Source organism: Pongo pygmaeus, chromosome 20 (genome assembly GCF_028885625.2).
Source record: "Pongo pygmaeus isolate AG05252 chromosome 20, NHGRI_mPonPyg2-v2.0_pri, whole genome shotgun sequence".
Taxonomy (NCBI): domain Eukaryota; kingdom Metazoa; phylum Chordata; class Mammalia; order Primates; family Hominidae; genus Pongo; species Pongo pygmaeus.
In genome coordinates, this window is record NC_072393.2 from 43754883 (window position 1) to 43763386 (window position 8504).

Below are 8504 nucleotides of genomic sequence, written 5' to 3' on the forward strand. Positions count from 1 at the left end.
CCCTCCAGGCACCGCGGGCGCGGAAGCAGGTGGTCCCTAGCTTCTAGATGTCCCCAGAGTATGTGGATGACCCTAGGGTCTGTCGTGTATTCTTGTCTAGGCCTATTTGGGTGTCTCTTCTATGTCGGACAGCCTGTGAACAAGCACAGGGGTTAATCAGTGCCTTTGTTCATTTACTGAGTGCCTGCTGTGTTCCAGGAACTCTTCTAGGCACTGGGGATACAGCAATGACCAAAACAAAGTTGCCGCTCTCAAGGAGCTGACATTCTAGTGGAGAAAGACAGATAATAAGAAAATAAATAGATAAAATCATTTCAGACAGTGAAAGGTGCTATAAAGAAAAGAAAATGGGGCCAGTCGTGGTTGCTCATCACTTTGGGAGGCCTGTAATCCCATCACTTTGGGAGGCCGAGGCAGGTGGATCACCTGAGCTCAGGAGTTCAAGACCAATATGGACAACATGGCGAAACCCCGTTTCTACCCAAAATACAAAAAATTAGCTGGGTGTGGTGGTGCATGCCTGTAGTCCCAGCTACTCAGGAAGCTGAGGTGGGAGGATCACTTGGGCCTGGGAGGCAGAGATTGCAGTGAGCCAAGATTGTACCACTGCATTCCAGCCTGGGTGACAGAGTGAGACCCTGTCTCAAAAAAAAAAAAAAAAAAAAAAAAAAAAAGAGAGAGAGAAAAAAAAAAAGAAAAAGAGAAGAGTCCAGGCACACACCTATAATCCCAGCACTTTGGGAGGCTGAGGCAGGAGGATTGCTTGAGCCCCAGAGCACAAGACCAGCCTGGGCAACATAGTGAGATCCCATCTCTACAAAAAAATTAAAAATTATCTGGGTGTGGTGATGCATGTCTGGAGTCTCAGCTACTCAGGAGGCTGAGGCAAGAAGATCACTTGAGCCTGAAAGTTGGAAGCAGTAGTGAGCTCCAGCCTGGACAACAGAGAGAGTCTCCGTCAAAAGAAAGTAAGAAAGCAAGCAAGCAAGAGAAAGAAAGAGAGAAAGAAAAGAAGAAAATAAAATAGATTCAGCAGAACACAGATTCCAGAAAGGAAAAAGAAGCAAATAAAAAATAATTTTAAAAAAAGAAAACAGATTGATCTGAAGGAGTGAAGAAGTGGCTTCTCTGAGGAGATGACATTTGAGCCAAGATCTAGAAGTTGCCAGCATGCACTAAGAAGCACGTCTAGGCACCGGATCACCAAGTGCAAACGCCCTGGGCTGGGAACAAGTGTGGCATGTTCAAAGATCAGGAAGCAATTGAGTGTGACTGGAGCAGAGTGAGCAGGGGAAGACAGCCCGGGGAGAGAGCAAGGACCCGGCTCATGTAGGACCTTGTAGGTCATTATAAAGAAAATGGATTTTGTTCTAAGTGCAATCAATCATCCTGAACTCTCCTTCTCCTCTTCTTTTTCACACACACACCCCAAGCCCATCAGCAAATCCTGTTGTCTCTATTCAAAACATATCCAGATTCCACCCACTCTGACCTTCATGGCCTGCACCCCAGTCCTGTCCATCATCGTCTGCTGCCTGAACTATGGTAGCAGCTTCATCACTGGGCTCCTGCCCCCCAAGTCTGCTTTCCCCAAACAGCCAGGGCAGGCTATCTGAAGCATATCTCTGGGCTGAGCACAGCGGCTCACGCCTATAATCCCAACACTTTGGGAGGCCAAGGTGGGTGGATCACTTGAGGTCAGGAGTTTGAGACCAGCCTGGCCAATATGGTGAAACCCCATCTCTACTAAAAATACAAAAATTAGCCAGCTGTGGTGGCGCATGCCTGTAATCCCAGCTACTCGGAAGGCTGAGGCAGGAGAATCGCTTGAACCCGAGAGACAGAGGTTGCAGTGAGCCAAGATCACACTGCTGCACTCCAGCCTGGGCAAAAGAGAGAGATTCCATCTCAACTAATAATAATAATGATTAATTAATTAAGCATATATCTGCATCCAACCACCCTCTGGCTCAAACCTCCAGTGGCTTCTTTCACAATTTGAATAAAATGCAAAGCCCTCGCTATGCCCTCCTCCATCCCTCCTCAACCCTCATCACATTTCTGGCCTCTTTCACCTCCTTCCTTCCCTTGGCTAACTTCACTCCAGCCCCACCAGCCTCCTCCCTGTTTCTGGAACATTCCAAAACCGCTCCAGCCACAGGACCTTTGCACCTCTGCCTAGAGTGCTCCTCCCACAGACACCTGCCTCACTCCATCCCGCACTTCATTCAGGTCTCTGGTTAAATGCCACCTCCTCAGAGACAACCCTAGCTAAAATTGCAGCCCCTGGCCTCCTGCCTCAGCCTCCCAAAGTGCTGGGGTTACAGGCACGAGCCACAACACCCAGCCAAAATTATGAATAAATAAATGTATTGGCCAGGTGCAGTGGCTCATGTTTGTAATCCAAGCACTTTGGGAGCCCGAGGCAGGTGGGTCACCTGAAGTTAAGAGTTAGGGACCAGCTGGCCAACACAGTGAAACCCCAGCTCTACTAAAAATATAAAAATAAGCCAGGCGTGGTGGCAAGTGCCTGTAATCCCAGCCACTCGAAAGGCTGAGGCAAGAGAATCGCTTGAACCCAGGGGGCAGAGGTTGCAGTGAGTCAAGATTGTGCCACTTCACTCCAGCATGGGCAAAAGAGCAAGAAACTCCGTCTCAAAACAAAATAATAAAATAAAATAAATGTATCAGTTAGTCATGCTCCATGCCTCTCCCCAGTGTCCAAAAGCATGCACCCAGCATGAAGAGAATCAGGTGGGATCCAGGCTGTGCCCTACCCCATATGGACACTTGGACAACCTGAAGTGAGGGGCAAATTTGGGGCCTTTATTAAGGAAAAGTGCCCAGCACAGCATCTGGACCTAAGGCTTCAAGGCAGAGAGAAGGGATACATTAAAAGTCACACTTGGCCGGGCGCGGTGCCTCACGCCTATAATCCCAACACTTTGGGAGGCCGAGGAGGGTGGATCACCTGAGGTCAGGAGTTTGAGACCAGCCTGGCCAACATGGTGTAACCCCGTCTCTACTAAAAATACAAAAATTAGCCGGGCGTGGTGGCGGGCGCCTGTAGTCCCAGCTATTCGGGAGGCTGAGGCAGGAGAATCACTTGAACTCGGGAAGTAGAGGCTGCAGTTAGCTGAGATGGCACCACTGCACTATAGTCTGAGCAACAGAGTGAGACTCCATTCCAAAATAAATAAATAAATAAATGTCACATCTACTCTTTTCTAGAGAACGATGATGGTCTCCATCCCTGTGTGGATGTGCTGGGGACACAGCAGCGAATAAGATGGCCCCAGACTTTGCCTTAAGCTTGGAGTCCAGAAGAGTAACAGACTCATCACCAGACAGTGATGTCCAGAGGGGTCCAGGTGGGGTTGGGGGACACAGGCAGAGGGGTCAGGGCTGGGACAAGGGGGACACAGGCAGAGGGGTCTGGGCCAGGATTGGGGAGCACAGGCAGAGGGGTTGGGGTTGGGACAAGGGGGACTTAGGCAGAGGGGTCCAGGTGGGATGGGGAGCACAGGCGGAGGGGTGGGAGCTGGGACAAGGGGGACACAGGCAGAGGGGTCCGGGCCGGGATTGGGGGGCACAGGCAGAGGGGTCAGGGCTGGAGCGGGGGAGGCACAGGGCACTGTGGGAGCCCAGAGGCGGCTGTCTCCTGGCCTAGCCTGACAGTCAGGGATGCCTTCCTGGAGGAGAGGACACCCGGCCTGCATGTGAATCCTTTTGAGTCCTGATCCCCTGATCTACCCAGACACAGGGCAAGGTTCGCTCTGACCTCTTGGGGCCTTAATGCCTGATCTTCTTAATGCCCGATCTTCTTAATGCCCATCCCTCAAGTTTTGGGGAACAAACCCTAAAAGTCTCAACCTGTGGTCACTTCTCCTAACCCTGGAACCCAAGGGTTTGCCCACCAGAGGGCGCTGTAGCCCCAGTCTTTGTCCAGCAGAGGCTGCTTCGGAAGCCTCAGATCCGGGAGACAATCTGCAGGCCATAGGGCTGCCCGCAGAGACACTGGGCCCCCAACCCTGAGCCTCAGACCCTGCCCAGGACCTGGTCACCATGGTATCTCCCTCTCCTTCTCTCTCACACACACATGCACACACACACGCCTCTAATCCAAGGTTCCAGGTGGACCTGGAATCACAGAAAACTCTGCCCCATACCCACTGGGTCTAGCTTTGGCCTCTGAAAGAGATACAAATGCTAACAGCCACTTCTCCCCTCTCCTCCCCGCTACAATTCAGAGGAAGCCTTCCCTAAGTGGCCCTTGGGATGTTCAGATGTGCCCTTCAGAAGCTTCCTGCCCTGGCCCAGCGCGGTGGCTCATGCCTGTGACTCCAGCACTTTGGGAGGCGGAGGCAGGCGGATCACCTGAGGTCAGGAGTTCAAGACTAGCCTGGCCAAAATGGTGAAACCCTGTCTCTACTAAAAGTACAAAAAATAACTGGCTGAGCATGGTGGCAGGTGCCTGTAATCCCAGCTACTCAGGAGGCTGAGGTAGGATAATCGCTTGAACCCAGGAGGCAGACACTGCAGTGAGCTGAGATCATGCCACCTGCACTCCAGCCTCGGCAACAAGAGCGAGACCCTGTATCCAAAAAAAAAAAAAAAAGTTTCCTGCCTAGATGGGGATGCTGAGGCGCAGAAGAGGTGGGGCTGGTGGGGCCATGCAGTATCAGGGCAACAACAGTAATAATCATAACAGCAAATAAGGACCCATTGGTTTAGCTCCTCCTGAGTCAGGACCTGTACTGAGCTTTAACAAGCTACACACATCACTGAATCATACAGACCACACTTGGGAAGCAGGCATCCAAACGTCAGCAATGAGCTGAGGCAGGAAGCCCTCGTCCTTCATGGCAGGGAGAAGTGGGATTCGAACCCAGGTCTGGCTGGGTGTGGTGGCTCAAGCCTGTAATCCCAGCATCCCAGCACTTTGGGAGGCCAAGGAGGGAGGATTTTTTTTTTGCCTGATTTTGAAACAGAGTCTCACTCCGTCGCCCAGGCTGGAGTTCAGGGGCGCCATCTCAGCTCACTTCAACCTCCTCCTCCCTGGTTCAAGTGATTCTCCTGCCTCAGCCTCCCAAGTAGCTGGGACTACAGGCATGCGCCACCACATCTGACTAATTTCTGTATTTTTAGTAGAGATGGGGTCTCACCATGTTGGGCAAGCTGATCTCGAACTCCTGACCTCAAATGATCCACCCACCTCGGCCTCCCAAAGGTCTGGGATTACAGGCATGAGCCACCACGCCTGGCCAGGAGGATCATTTGAGCCCAAGAGTTTGAGACCAGACAAGGCAACATAGTGAGACCCCATCTCTACAAAAGATTAAAAATAAATTAACCAAGTGTGGTGGGGGGCACCTATACTCCCAGCTGTTCAGGAGGCTGAGGCAGGAGGATCACTTGAGCCCAGCTTGGGCTTCTGAAGGAGACATGATTGCTAAGGTTGAGGCAGTAGTGAGCTATGATTGTGCCACTATGAGTGCTGAGTGAGACTCTGGTTCAAAAAAAAAAAAAGAAAGAAAGATGTATCAGGCTGGGAGTGGTGGCTCAGGCTGGGCACAGTGGCTCATGCCTGAAATCCCAGCACTTTGGGAGGCCGAGGTAGGCGGACCACGAGGTCAAAAGATTGAGACCATCCTGGCCAACATGGTGAAACCCCGTGTCTACTAAAAATACAAAAATTAGCTGGGTGTGGTGGCACGCACCTATAGTCCCAGCTACTCGGGAGGCTGAGGCAGGAGAATCGCTTGAACCCAGGAGGCAGAGGTTGCAGTGAGCCAACATTGCGCCAAGGCACTCCAGCCTGGAGACAAAGCGAGACTCCGTCTCAAAAAAAAAAAGAAAGAAAGAAAGAAAGGAAAGAAGAAAGAGAAAGGAAGGGAAGGGAAGGGAGGGGAGGGGAGGGGAAGGGAGGGGAAGGGAGGGGAAGGGAGGGGAAGAGGGGCGAAGGGAGGTGAAGGGAGGGGAAGGGAAGGGAAGGGAAGGGAGGGGTCTCTGTGATTATTGGTGGGGGCGCAGACTGTGGAGGGGAAGGGAGGGGAAGGGAGGGGAAGGGAGGAGAAGGGAGGTGAAGGGAAGGGAAGGGAGGGGTCTCTGTGATTATTGGTGGGGGCACAGACTGTGGAGGGGAAGGGAGGGGAAGGGAGGGGAAGGGAAGGGAAGGGAAGGGAAGGGAGGGGTCTCTGTGATTATTGGTGGGGGCGCAGACTGTGGAGGGGAAGGGAGGGGAAGGGAGGGGAAAGGAGGGGAAGGGAAAGGAAGGGAAGGGAGGGGTCTCTGTGATTATTGGTGGGGGCGCAGACTGTGGAGGGGAAGGGAGGGGAAAGGAGGGGAAGGGAGGGGAAGGGAAGGGAAGGGAGGGGTCTCTGTGATTATTGGTGGGGGCGCAGACTGTGGAGGGGAAGGGAGGGGAAGGGAGGGGAAGGGAGGGGAAGGGAGGGGAAGGGAAGGGAAGGGAAGGGAAGGGAGGGGTCTCTGTGATTATTGGTGGGGGCGCAGACTGTGGAGGGGAAGGGAGGGGAAGGGAGGGGAAGGGAGGGGAAGGGAGGGGAAGGGAGGGGAAGGGAGGGGAAGGGAAGGGAAGGGAGGGGTCTCTGTGATTATTGGTGGGGGCGCAGACTGTGGAGGGGAAGGGAGGGGAAGGGAGTGGAAGGGAGGGGAAGGGAAGGGAAGGGAAGGGAAGGGAGGGGTCTCTGTGATTATTGGTGGGGGCGCAGACTGTGGAGGGGAAGGGAGGGGAAGGGAGGGGAAGGGAGGGGAAGGGAGGGGAAGGGAAGGGAAGGGAGGGGTCTCTGTGATTATTGGTGGGGGCGCAGACTGTGGAGGGGAAGGGAGGGGAAGGGAAGGGAAGGGAGGGGTCTCTGTGATTATTGGTGGGGGCGCAGACTGTGGAGGGGAAGGGAGGGGAAGGGAGGGGAAGGGAGGGGAAGGGAAGGGAAGGGAGGGGTCTCTGTGATTATTGGTGGGGGCGCAGACTGTGGAGGGGAAGGGAGGGGAAGGGAGGGGAAGGGAGGGGAAGGGAAGGGAAGGGAGGGGTCTCTGTGATTATTGGTGGGGGCGCAGACTGTGGAGGGGAAGGGAGGGGAAGGGAGGGGAAGGGAGGGGAAGGGAAGGGAAGGGAGGGGTCTCTGTGATTATTGGTGGGGGCGCAGACTGTGGAGGGGAAGGGAGGGGAAGGGAAGGGAAGGGAGGGGTCTCTGTGATTATTGGTGGGGGCGCAGACTGTGGAGGGGAAGGGAGGGGAAGGGAAGGGAAGGGAGGGGTCTCTGTGATTATTGGTGGGGGCGCAGACTGTGGAGGGGAAGGGAGGGGAAGGGAAGGGAAGGGAGGGGTCTCTGTGATTATTGGTGGGGGCGCAGACTGTGGAGGCAAAGGGGAGAGCAGAGACCAGGGAAGCGGTGCCAAGATGGGTCAGAGGGGAGGGGGAGCAACGGTGTGGGTATGAAAAGGGGATGGGAAATAAGAGAATGTGGCTGTTATATGACCACCAACGTGGCGGCCTAAAAGAACAGAAATGGGCGGGCAAGGGTCACGCCTGGAATCCCAGCACTTTGGGAGGCCGAGGAGGGCAGATCACCTGAGGTCAGGAGTTCAAGACCAGCCTGGCCAACATGGTGAAACCCCGTCTCTACTAAAAATACAAAAATTATCTGGGTGTGGTGATGCATGTCTGCAGTCTCAGCTACTCAGGAGGCTGAGGCAAGAAGATCACTTGAGCCTGAAAGTTGGAAGCAGTAGTGAGCTATGATCACACCACTGCACTCCAGCCTGGACAACAGAGAGAGTCTCTCTCTAAAAAAAAAAAAAAAGAAAAGAAAAAGAAAGAAGAAATAGATTCAGCAGAACACAGATTCTAGAAAGAAAAAAAAAGAAGAATTTTAAAAAAGAAAACAGATTGATTTGAAGGAGTGAAGAAGTGTGGTGGCGGGTGCCTGTAATCCCAGCTACTCGGGAGGCTGAGGCAGGAGAACTGCTTGAACCCAGGAGGCGGAGGTTGCAGTGAGTCGTGATGGAGCCATTGCACTCCAACCTAGGTAAGAAATGAGAGAGCAATACTTTGTCTCAAAAACAACAACAACAACAACAAAACAAAACAAAACAAAAAACCAGAAATGTATTCTCTCATAGCTTAGAGGCCAGAAGTCCAAAGTCAGTGTCACTGGGCTGAAAGCAAGGTGTGGGCAGGGCTGTGTTCCTTTGAGAGGCTCTAGGGGAAAATCCGTTCCTCTCCAATTCCAGCTTATAGGGGCTGCTGGCAGTCCTGGGCTTGGCCACATCACGCCGGTCTTCAAGGCCAGCATCTCCACATCTCTGCTCCGCCTTCACAGCACCTTCTCCTGTCTATGTCAGGTCTCCCTCTGCCTCCCTCTTAAAGGGCACATGTGATTGTTTTTGGAACCCACCTAGATAATTCAGGAAAATCTACCTCCCCGCAGGTCCCCCTTCTTTTTTTGAGACACAGTCTCACTCTGTCACCCAGGCTGGAGTGC